Raw genomic sequence first — 12,192 nt, forward strand, 5'->3', positions numbered from 1 at the left:
TTTTCATTTTAGTTTGCTTTTTCCACATGAAATCGAGTAAGACTTTGCGATTAGGTCCGACTGTACCTATAGCATAGCATATAAGATTTGTGATATATCCTGGCATAATTCAGTTACAACCTTATATCTCAAGCCATCATTTTCAATGCCTTCAGTTTTTCCAGTGTAGATAAACTGGTACAGATACCAAGTATAGCATCACAAATTTGCCCAAATTTTATAACCACGCTTAATTCGCTTCTTGGTCATATACTGTTTGATAACGTCCTTTAAATTTCGCCATACATTCATCAATAGATAATCGACTTCCAGGATTGACTTTTGTTTTGAAAATTTTATTTAGTCTATCTATACATAGCCTTATCTTATACAGTATGTCAAAGTTAGATGAACCTCTCTCTGAAGCTGCTGACTTGTCATTTATATGGATATTTTCTATTAATTTTTTGAACCTGGTTGTTGTAAAAACTTTGGAGATAACAGGATTATTATAAAAAGGATCACTTGACAAATATGGTTAAGGGTGCAGTCCTGCTAAAATAAAAATACCTAGCAATGCCCTTATTTCTTCCTGGCTAGTGTTTTGTAATTTTTGCTGTCTTTTTGTACACCATATAAATTGGTTTGAGCAACAATTTGTTCTATTAGATAACAAGAGAAGAAATAAAATATTAGTTGGCTTTTGAACATTTGACTGTAAAACAGACTCAAATTTTGGTATTTCTGGAACATCTGTTTCAAAGGTCCATTGTCCAGTAAAATCAGTTAGCGCAAGCGTAAACGAAAAGTGACTAATTAACACTTAGTCACGAAACGGGTACGTCTCAGATCAACACTCCAAGACTGGTTGGAGCTGCCACTAGATCAACATGCTAGCAGAAGTGGTTGACCTTCGGTTAACACCCTATGGCTAGTGGAGTTGTTCCTAGATCAACGCTCTGGTAAATCTCCGGACGGTTGGCCTTTGGTCAATACCCACCAAGGTCAGGCCCGGTGGAGTTCCTACGAGATCAGCACTCTACTGGAATTCTATTCTCTAAATAAAAATAAAAACTTATATTGCCTTAGTAAAATTTAACATTTTACACTTAAGATATTTCATACTTAAGACATTTTAGTCTTATTTCTTGACGTTCCGCTTTTGCACCATCTACTGTTTGAACCTCTTCTTCTTCAGGTACCTGGTTATTTCTGTCGGTGACTCCTTGGCATCTTTTTGTACTTGTTTTTGGCATCGCACCTACTCTCCTGAGTGGCTCGATTCTCTCTTTACTGCGTACGTCGTTTTATTCCGTTCTCGGCCACATGGTTCCAATTTCAATGATTTGAATTTTATTTGAAAACTTGATTTTCTTTTTATATATGAAAAAAACTTTTTTTTTTGACTTTGCATAATTTTTAAAATTTATTAATTTTTTTACTTTAGATTAAAGTTATTTTGCCAAAACTACCTGATAGATTGTGCTGAAATTTTGTGTAGTATTTTTTTATACTAAAAAGACTAAAAAAACATTGATTTTTGACACTTTTTTAATGATTTTGCTAATTTTGCAATAATAATAATGATTTTCTCAATTTGCAATCAATTCTATCTTGTAGGAATTCTAATTGCAAAACCTTTTTATCTTTACACAATTCTTCATATCACACATAGCAATAAAAAGGACAAAAAAATTGAATTTTTCAATTTTTTTTCACAAATTGCTTAATAAAAAAATTAGCCCAACTTTTTAAGTGTCTGCATAATAAAATTATGTGTATTTTAGAACAGATACTGCTAGGACTATTAGTAAAAATTGATGAACCATTTGATAAGAGTACTATGAAATATTTTATACAAAAAAAGATGCAACTTTTGCGGCGACTTGAAGAAGACGAGTAGAGAAAATATGTCTCTTCAGTCACCTTCACTTGCTTCAACAAAACATTTTTTTTTGTTATAAAATAGAGAAATTTTTCTTTAAACATTCAACAATAGCTTTATATCCACAAACACATAGTTTGATATATTTTTAGAGACCTACAAGGTAATTTGTATGGGAGAACTAAATTGACAAAGAATAATGAAGTTAATTACTTTATATCGTCAAGTGATGACATTTTTTTATAATTCAAATTGCAAAACTTTTAGTTTCAATTAAAAATTAAATCTATGTCAGCATCTGTACATTCTGATAATATTATCTACTATATTTAATAGAAATTGATCACAATTTTAATTGCAAATACGTTTATTTTAAAGTTTCGATTCCAATTTTGCAAAAAGTTCTCAGACTTCCCGAAGTAGACATCAAAACATCAAAATAAACGCATTTTCGATTAAAATTGTGGTCAGTTTCTATTAAATAGAGCAGATAACATATAAAGGTGACAAAAAATCATATATTCTGACAATGGTTTTGTATCTAGAGGCTTAAATATAGAAAGAAGTTGTTTTAGAACATTATTAGAAAGCTATTAGAAAAAATAGCTGTAAAAAATTATCACAAACCTACTTTTTGGTTGGTTTGGCTTCGGTATGTTTAAAGAAAAATATTTTTTACCAATTCTTCTGGTTTGCGATATTTATCAGTAATTCTTATATCCTTTTTTGGGAAAACTTACTACACTTTAAGAAATTCATAGCTTCTACCAACAAAAATACATAAACAATTAACAATATTATCAAAAAATTTTAGTTTTTCATTTTTTTTGTGTAAATTTTCGAATTCCTTAAAGGTAGTAGTTGTTTTCCGTCGCAGCAAAAAAAGCAAAATACATCCAGTCTTCCTCAAACTTCATTTTCCTCCAACGGTTACGTTCTGCCGCCTTAAAAAGAAGTCGATTCTCTTGGCTGGAAAAATTCAGATATTGTGAAAGTAAATTTTGCCAGCACGCAATCAGGAAAAGAGTTTTTCAACCGGGTCTAAATAATGCTAAAATCAGTACGCACTTTGAGGCTACGATAACTTTTTTCTTGGTGTAATTTATCAAACTAGAAATTGTCAAAAATGTTTTAATGAAAAAGAAATTTATTAGAAATGTCATCTGTCAAATGTCTATCTAAACGTCAAATATGTCATTTCTACGAGTTGTTCTCCTTTTTGTTTATTTTTCGTGTTTGTCTTTCCTGGAGGAAGATTCGTATTTCCAGCTGCGAAATGGACTCACTTTTTTTACGTGTAGAATATTATTTACACTCCATTTTAGCTGTAATTATTCGTCTTGCAAATCCACCTTGCCTTGCTCCACACTATTAGTTTTTGTTTACTTTTTCAATGCAATCAATGACTAAATGCTCATAAATGACTTTTTTGCTTAAAAACTAAACGAAATGAATGACTAATACTAATGATATCATATCACTTCGAGACGTTAAAATTTTTTAATGTGTATTCTAAAACAAGTTAGGCATCCAAACAGTTTGTTTTTTGATAAATTACGACAGAAAATGTCACACTAAGCGAATCAACTTTTTAAAATCAGTTAAAGGACTGTTACGTTTATCGTTTTGCAAAAATCTCGTTGTTAAAGATTCATTTCATTGAAAATTTGTTTCTGTTTTTGAAATTATACACAGAAAATCGATTTTTTTGGTTAATTGGAATGTGAAAATGTTAAATCTTTAAAAGAACAACACTTATAACTACTGAAAAATTTGCTTCAAAACAAAAATGAGACTACATGATTATTCTCGAACAAGTAAACTCATTTAAAGAAATATAAAATTTATTGCTTATAAAAAAATAAAATGGGTCTAATTATCAAAAATGTGTTTCCCGTATCGAAAAAAAAAAACAAAAATTCGAATAAGTTTGGTTTCTACGACAAATTATATATTCAATAATGTTTTGTGTCATTTTAAATTTTCAACCAAGGCATCTTGAATGTTCAGCCTTGGCTAAGTTTTATAATTAATTAAAAATTTTGAAAAATCAGGGCATATAAGCAACACATTTTGTGTTTTGTAAATACCTTTTACTTAAACTTTATTTGATATTGAGGGGGAGTGATTAACATTAGGCATAATAAACTGAGTTTTATTCTAATTCTGATTCTTCAAATCCTGCGATGAAAATCACAGGATTTTAAGATTAAAACCGTCCAGTGGGAAACTATTACTCATTTACGAAATTATTTTTGGAAAACCGCGACAAATGCCACAGAAAATTTTTTTCTGGTTCGAGAACACAGCTTTGAGGGACTCCAGCCATAATTGGGTAAAGGAGGTAATGGAGGTCTTGCAGGTAGGACCTTAGGATTTGGAAGTAATTTCGAATAAAAGCGAGGAGAGTTGGTTTCGCTATTGCTCGTGATGCTTAATTGATTTCTTGATTATGACTGCAGATACGCCGTAAGCCATACCGGTTGGATGATTGGTGCCGTATATTACATAATTAGGACATTTGAAATAACTGCGACTGGTAAAGCGGGTTTCAGATATCAGCATTGTGTCAGTGTTATCATTGAGTATGAAGACTTGAATATGAAGAATGTTGGGTCAGCCCGTTGGCATTTTAGACTGTCACGTTGAGAAACTTAGTAATTATTTGTATATTGAACAGCCCTTATAGTTGGCTGGATAATTGCCTTCACATAATGTGCATTTCACATTATTTGACCTTTCTTTTCGTGAGCATTTGTGCCGCATGGTCACCGGTTCACTTGACGCAGCGTGACCTGTGATTGCAATATTTCTTTGTATGTCCATATCTTTGGCACCTAGTGCATTATGGTATGTCTTTTCTCTGTCGCGGTTGGTAAAATTTGATGGAAGCTCTAGATCATAAATAGTTTTAACATAAAACATGGGCAGTGAATTTTTAGTTCTGTAATGTTTGATATTCCAAACGTTCTCTACATAGTGTCCATGTTTTGCTATAGCTTTTTTTATATTGTGTACGTTGACTGAATGGTGCATATGTTTCAATACGACTCGGAAGCTACGTTCTTCTTTCAGCTTATATGTATGAAATTGTAGAGTCTTGTCCGTTAGAGCTTTAGTTATTATTCTATAATTTTCCGATGCTTCTGGTTGGATTTTGACTTGGTCTAAGCTAAGCTCCCAGGTCATTAACCGGCGAAATCCTTGTCAAACATAGAAACAAGACAAAGTAAAATTATCAAAAGCAAAAATAGGTACGTGGAACGTCAAAAGCATGTATCAACCTGGTAAAATTCATAACATCCTTCAAGAAATGAGAAGAATGATTATAAATATATTAGGTGTAAGCGAAACATAGTGGCCTAACTCAGGATACCTTTTGACAGAAACCGGTACCTTATCTTACTCGGGAAACATTGACAACCAACATAGACGTGGAGTAACAATTATTATCGATACAGCGGTCAACAAGTCAATAGAGGGTTTTGTCCCAATCTCAGAAAGAGTGATGCTATTACAAATAAGGACATCACACACAAATCTAAATTTGATCCAAGTATATGCGCCAACGACGGATGCAACAGAAGATGAAGTAGAAACATTCTACCAACAAATTAAAGATGCACTGAAAATGTCAAAGAGCAAGGAAATCACGGTAGTTATGGGCGATTTCAATGCAAACGTCGGCAAGGGAAGAGCTGGAATAATAATGGGAGATCAAGGACTAATGGAGAAGAATATGTATTATCAATAAACAGCAAGAAAACAAAATTTATGAGGACATCAAAAACCTAAAATAATGATGAAAGCCTGACAATTAACGGGAAAACTTAAGAACAAGTTGAAAACTACAATTATCTTGGCACAATAAATAATCACACAAACGATTACTCCAACGAAATCAAAGTTCGAGTAGAGAAAGCACGAACAAACTTCAATAAAATGAGAAAGGTACTTTGTGCAAGAGAACTGAAATTAGATTTGAGAGTTAGGCTGGCAAGGTGTTATATTTTTTCTCGACGCTGCTTTACGGGATAGAAGCATGGACACTTATCGCGTCGACTACTAAAAAGTTAGAAGCAATTGAACTGTGGGTGTATAGAAGAATCCTGAAGATATCATGGACCGAGCATACTTCAATTAATTATACAAGGGAAAATCCATGGCAAGAGAAGTGTAGGAAGAAGAAGAATCTCATGGTTGCGTAACTTGAGGGAATGGTACGGATGCACATCAATCGAACTATTCAGAGCGGCAGCATCTAAGATCAGAATAACCATGATGATTGCCAACCTCCGGCGCGGAGATGGCACGTAAAGAAGAAGAAGGACCTAAGAACCTTTATTTCGCAGTTATCTTTGGCGATTTCGTCCAGCATTTCTATTAAAGGAGTTATATTCTTAACTTCACTAATAAACAATGCCACATGAAATGTTTAATTTGAAGCAGCCCAGCCACGCACCCAAAAACATTTTTTAAACTACCCTAGTCTGTTTTTTCGTCGATAATATATTCTAGTTGAGTCTGACGCATAAATCGTGATGAATTTAACCAATACCATGAGCTATGTTGTCTTTGATGTTGCCCGAATAGAACACGTGTCGATTATACGTTGGAAATATGTTCAAGAAGGCTGAAGGCACGCCCTTGTCTGCCTTCTACACGACACATAAAGCAAACAAAGAAAGCTTGCAATGTAATTGTTTATATGAACCATGTTCGACTTTATAACTCACTCGCAATATAAAATAAAGTGTAGTAAATTTAAAAAACTCAACACAATTCTTTCTGAACCTATTTCTTGTACAATAACAAAATTTCTTAATATTTTTATTACTGTTGCGAAATATGTGCCTACAAAACCTAGAACGTCTTTTAACTGATAGACTTTTAACAAGTTAACCTTTGGAAAATGATTTTTGAATTATCCCACAGATCACAAACGAATCCACCCTCAAAACTCTTCCAAATTAGTTACCATCACACAACCTTAGGTTAATTTTTAATATTAATTTATGTATCCTAATCTTAAGCATCGCCTAAACCTTTAGGTGTCGGATCGGACCAGAACGACGAGGATGACCAAGAAGTTCGTCCTTTTTTTAGGTTCATCAAGCGCCGGATCTTTTTTATTTTCTTGCAGGAGTACCAACATCGATATACCCTGATACAGATCCGCAATGTTCACGCATTGAGCGACCGAGTTGCCTGTGTGTTGTTTGATATTAGGTTTTTAAAATCCTCCATGCCTCGACGTCCTTACTTATACCGCAAGAATCCTCTCTACAATGTTACTAATAAGTATTCTTTGGGTTCTTGATATTATCATACAAAAAAAAATTGTTCACGTAGTTTGTGCTCGCATTAGGTATATCAAATCAATATAGAGGCGAGTGGAACCTTTAAGAATCAAGCGAATGCAGCGTTCAGCAGATATTTTTCGTTTACCACAAGAAAAAACTTCACTTCAATAAAAAACAATAGTTTTGGTGTCAAAATAAAGTTAGGTTGGGTTAGGGTCTATAGTTTAAATAGAAACAGGCGTTTTTAAATAAGAAAACGTGATGTTTCACGTTGCTTGTGGTAAACAAATGTCTACTTGACTATGTTGACTAATAATTGTTCAGCATGTACAATCTTTCATTTTTCCTGTATATAACTCTATAAAATCCAACTTGCAACACTGAGTATTCATAATGGTATCATCGGGTAAATATACACGAAGTACGAATTAGTTGTCAGTGACAATATTTCTACTTTAAAAAAGCTTTGTTACTTCATCGACGGAAGTTATTGCAGCTAGCCTCACTTTACGTCTTCTTAAGGTAAATACGTGTCTTAATCACTGGTGTCAACTAAATAATTTAACTCTTCAACAACAAACAGTAAGAACGTTTCACAAATTTCACAAAGAACCGAGGATGATTTATTCTTCTTCTTAACGTGCCCCATCCCTAAGGACATTAGCGATCGTCATGGCCCATTTGAATCTATCTGCAGTCGTTCTGAATAGTTCTATTGACGTTTTTCTACTCCATTGTCTCAGATTCTTCATTCTTCAGCCAGGACGTGCGTCTTCTCCCCAATCCACTTTTGCCTTCCACCTTCCCTTGTATGACCAGCCGCATCAATTCGTATTTCCCATTTCTTAGTATGTGACCAAAGTAGCTCATTTTTCTTTTCTTTATAGTGTTGAGTATTTCTTTATCTGATGATTTATTAGTAATTTAAAATTGGTTGCAGATCTCGAACGAAAGCGGATTTCTTGATATTGCACTCTTTCTAGGTACTGAAACACATTACACTGGTATGTAAAAAAAAAAACACCAGCTGTATGACTTCCTGGTAACTCCTTTATCATAGATAGTTCACTAATCAATCTTTCGAGGAACTCTATCACATGATGTTATTAATGAATATCATATGACCGTTTGTTTCTTTATTCCTTTATTTTTCCATCAGCTACCTCAGTGAAAATTGCATCTTTTGTTGATCTGTCTTGCATAAATCCAAAATGATTCCCGCATATTTCAATTTCTTTATATATCCGTCTATAAATAAAATTATTTATTCCGTCTTTTTATGGTGTGACTAAGTAGTTTGGTGGGCCTGTAGTTGGTGCTGTGTTAAATATTTTTGTAAATACTGCTGTTAGTCAACTGTCAAATACTAATTTTCTTTTAAATTCTTGGTCTTGTAGCAAATTATTTATTGTATGTAACATTCAGTACTCATAAAATGTACTTTTGTACCTTGAGAAAGATAATGTACCCAATTGGGTACAATCGTACGCAAACGGCAACATTGAATATTATTTTCAGATCTTAATGGATAACTTGACAATTCACGGATCGTATTGATTCTTCTTCTTGTAGTTCCTTCTCCTCTCAGAGGTTGGCTATCATCACAGCTATTCGTACTTTATTGGCGGCTGCTCTGAAAAGATCTACTGAGCTGCAACGATACCACTCTCTTAAGTTTCTTAGACAGGAAATTCTTCGTCTTCCTATGGATCTTTTACCCTTGATTTTCCCTTGCATTATGAGCCTTAATATCTTATATTTCGCACCTGTGGTAATGTGGCCTAAATATTTCAGCTTTCTTGTTTTGATGTGCTTTATGACCTCGCAATCCTTTTGTAGCCTTCTTAACACTTCTGCATTTGTAACTCGTTGGGTCTATGGTATTTTCAAAATCATTCTATAGCACCACATCTCAAATGATTCCAACTTCTTTATATTATCCACTTTTAGTGTCCAGCTTTCCATTCCATACAACAAAGTCGAGAACATGTAGCATATTAAGGCTCTTATCCTTAGCTTCAGAGGAAGGTCTCGATTAACAAACATTGTTTTCATTTTTATAAATGCTTGTCTTGCAATTTCAATGCATGTCCTTATTTCTCTACCTTGATCATTGTTTTCATTTAACCAGTTTCCCAGACATTTGTAGTTATTCACTCTTTCTACTTGTTTTTCCTCGATATCTAGCCTTCCTACTGTATGTTGCTTAGAAATAATCATGCACTTGGTTTTATTAACATTCATTTGTAGTCCATATTTTATACAGATTTGATGTAATCTATTTACTAAGCGTCTGCAAAAACAGCGGTGTCGTCTGCGAATCTTATGTTGTTCAAGATTTTTCCGTTTATTTATATACCCTGTTATTTCTCTGATATTGTTTCCTTAAAAATAGCTTCGCTGTGCAGATTGAATAGCAATGGGGACAGCACGCAACCTTGTCTAACACCTCTTTTGATTTCTATAGTTTCTGTATCTACATTTTCGATTCTAACCTTTGCTTTTTGATTCCAGTACAGATTGACAATAACCCGTATATCTCGACTATCCACATTCTTTTCTTTTAACAGTTTTACGAGTTTCTGATGTCGTACTCTATCTAAAGCCTTTTGATAATCTATAAAGCCTACATAGAGATCCTGGTTCATATCTAGTCGTCTTTGCGCGAGAACGTTAAAAGCGAACAGAGCCTCTCTCGTTCCTAGTCCTCCTCTGAATCCAAACTGAGTGTCATCTATATCTTCTTCTATTTTTTTGTATAGTCTTCCATGTATTATCAGTTTACCATTATCATCTTTGAGTATCCCACAGTGTGCTCGCTTTTTGGTGGTTAGTTCTTTTATTTTTTTACGCATATTAAAGCTGTCGTATTTTCTGTCATACCCTTCTATTTTTGTGCATTGATCTGTTAACCAATTTTCCTTAGCCTTTTTTATCTATACTTTAATTCTACTTTGTAGTTCTTGATATTTTGGTTCATTTCCTCCTTTGGCCTTTCTCCTCTCTTCCATTAATGCTAGAATTTCTGAAGTCATCCACTTCTGTTTTTTATTTGTCTTTTCAGGCTTTAAATTTTCTTCTGAAGCCTTTAGTAATGCCTTCTGAATATTGTTCCACGTTTCATTGACATCTTCTGTTGTTAAGATTTCTTCTCCTACTTCTGTTAGATTTGAGTTGACTTGTTGGATCACTTTTTGAAGTATTTCTCTTTTTCTTAATTTTGAATAATCAAACTTTGGTTTATTTTTAGGTATTACAATATTTTTGAGTTTCACGTGCATTCTAGCTATCAGCGCGTTATGGTCTGAGTTGACATTTATTTTTGACTAATATGTAGTCTATTTGATTTCTGACTATGCGGTATTTGTTGTCTGCAGCAGATCTCCAATCTCCGATCCAAGATTGTGTTGATTGCATTATCTCAATTTCAAGTGACGTGACTGACAAATATTTCGTACTTTTGAAAATATTTTCCAAATTTACAATTCATCAGTGTTAATGTCATTGATTCATGCTAAAGAGACACTAACAGTCTAGATATAAAATCGAATACTGTATATATTTGTTCACGTTTGACAATCAACGAAAAATATAACACCTGTTCGTTACGAATGCTCATATTCATTTATAATTACAGTAACTTTTTATTAAACATTCAACAAGTTAATAAAAATATAGATTTCATCTTATTTCACGACTTCTAACGACGGGATGAAGTTATTCCCTAGAAGTTTAGCTACATTTATGCCTATTGACCCTAGTTCGTTATTCCTAAAATGTCCTTTTGTACATCGAGAGAAATAATGTATCCAATTGGGTACAATTATTTCCAAACGGCAACATTGAATGTTATTTTCTGGGTTTTCCGGATAACTTGACAATCTATGGTTTCTGTTGATTGCATTTTCTGAATTTCATGTGACGTGACTGACAAGTATTTCGTACTTTTGAATATATTTTCCTTATTTATAATTCATTAGTGTTAATTTCATTGATTCATGCTAAAGAGACACTAACAGTCTAGATATAAAATCGAATACTGTATATATTTGTTCACGTTTGACAATCAACGAAAAATATAACACCTGTTCGTTACGAATGCTCATATTCATTTATAATTACAGTAACTTTTCATTAAACATTCAACAAGTTAATAAAAATATAGATTTCATCTTATTTCACGACTTCTAACGATGGGATGAAGTTATTCCCTAGAAGTTTAGCTATATTTATGTTTATTTAGCCTAGTTCGCTATTCCTACAATGTCCTTTTGGACGTCAAGAGAGATATTGTACCCAATTGGGTACAATTGTTCCCAAACGTCAATATTGAATGTTATTTTCAGATTTTTTCGGATAATTTGATAATCCACGGTTTTTGTTGATTGCATTATCTCAATTTCAATTGACTGACGTAACTAACAAATATTTCACTGAGTATACTCACTAAATTTACAATTCACGTGATATACTAATAATCATATTCATTTACAGTAACTTTTCATTTCAAAATGCAGATTTTATCTTATTTCACGAGTTCTAACGAAGTGTTGAAGTTATTCCTTCAAATTTAGGTATATTTACGCCTATTTAGCTCGTAGTTCGTAATTTATCTTTTGCAAAAAGTCCTCTGTAATCCCAATTGATCATTATTAAGGTGTATTCGCAATTAACCACCAAGCAAATCAAACATTTGCGTAGAGAGGTTTCTTATTACACATAGAAACGATTATGCCTGAAGAATTTATCTTAAAAAATTTTTACACTTCATAAAAATCCCTTTAACCTATTAAAACTAGAAACAGAACAGTTTTTGGGAAGATTTGGTGAGAGAGGTGAGAATCTGACCATGCTCTAGATGGTTCTGTGTACGATGTGTGAAACGTCAACATTGTGGATCATGCCTATCAAGCCTTGGCTAAAAGTAACTGTTTTTAAGTTAAATTTACTTTTATAAGGCATTCAGTTTGTTTATTAATTACTAATATCGACTAAAATCATTGTCATTCATTCATAAAATGTTAA

General features: G+C 33.1%; 1 protein-coding gene across 4 annotated transcripts in view; it reads left to right on the forward strand.

Moving 5' to 3' along the window:
• NFAT (nuclear factor of activated T cells 3) overlaps nucleotides 1-12,192 on the forward strand; it is a 229,011-nt gene that overhangs the window by 196,151 nt on the left and 20,668 nt on the right. The window lies entirely within an intron of this gene.

This window comes from Diabrotica undecimpunctata, chromosome 6 (assembly GCF_040954645.1).
Source record: "Diabrotica undecimpunctata isolate CICGRU chromosome 6, icDiaUnde3, whole genome shotgun sequence".
Lineage (NCBI taxonomy): Eukaryota > Metazoa > Arthropoda > Insecta > Coleoptera > Chrysomelidae > Diabrotica > Diabrotica undecimpunctata.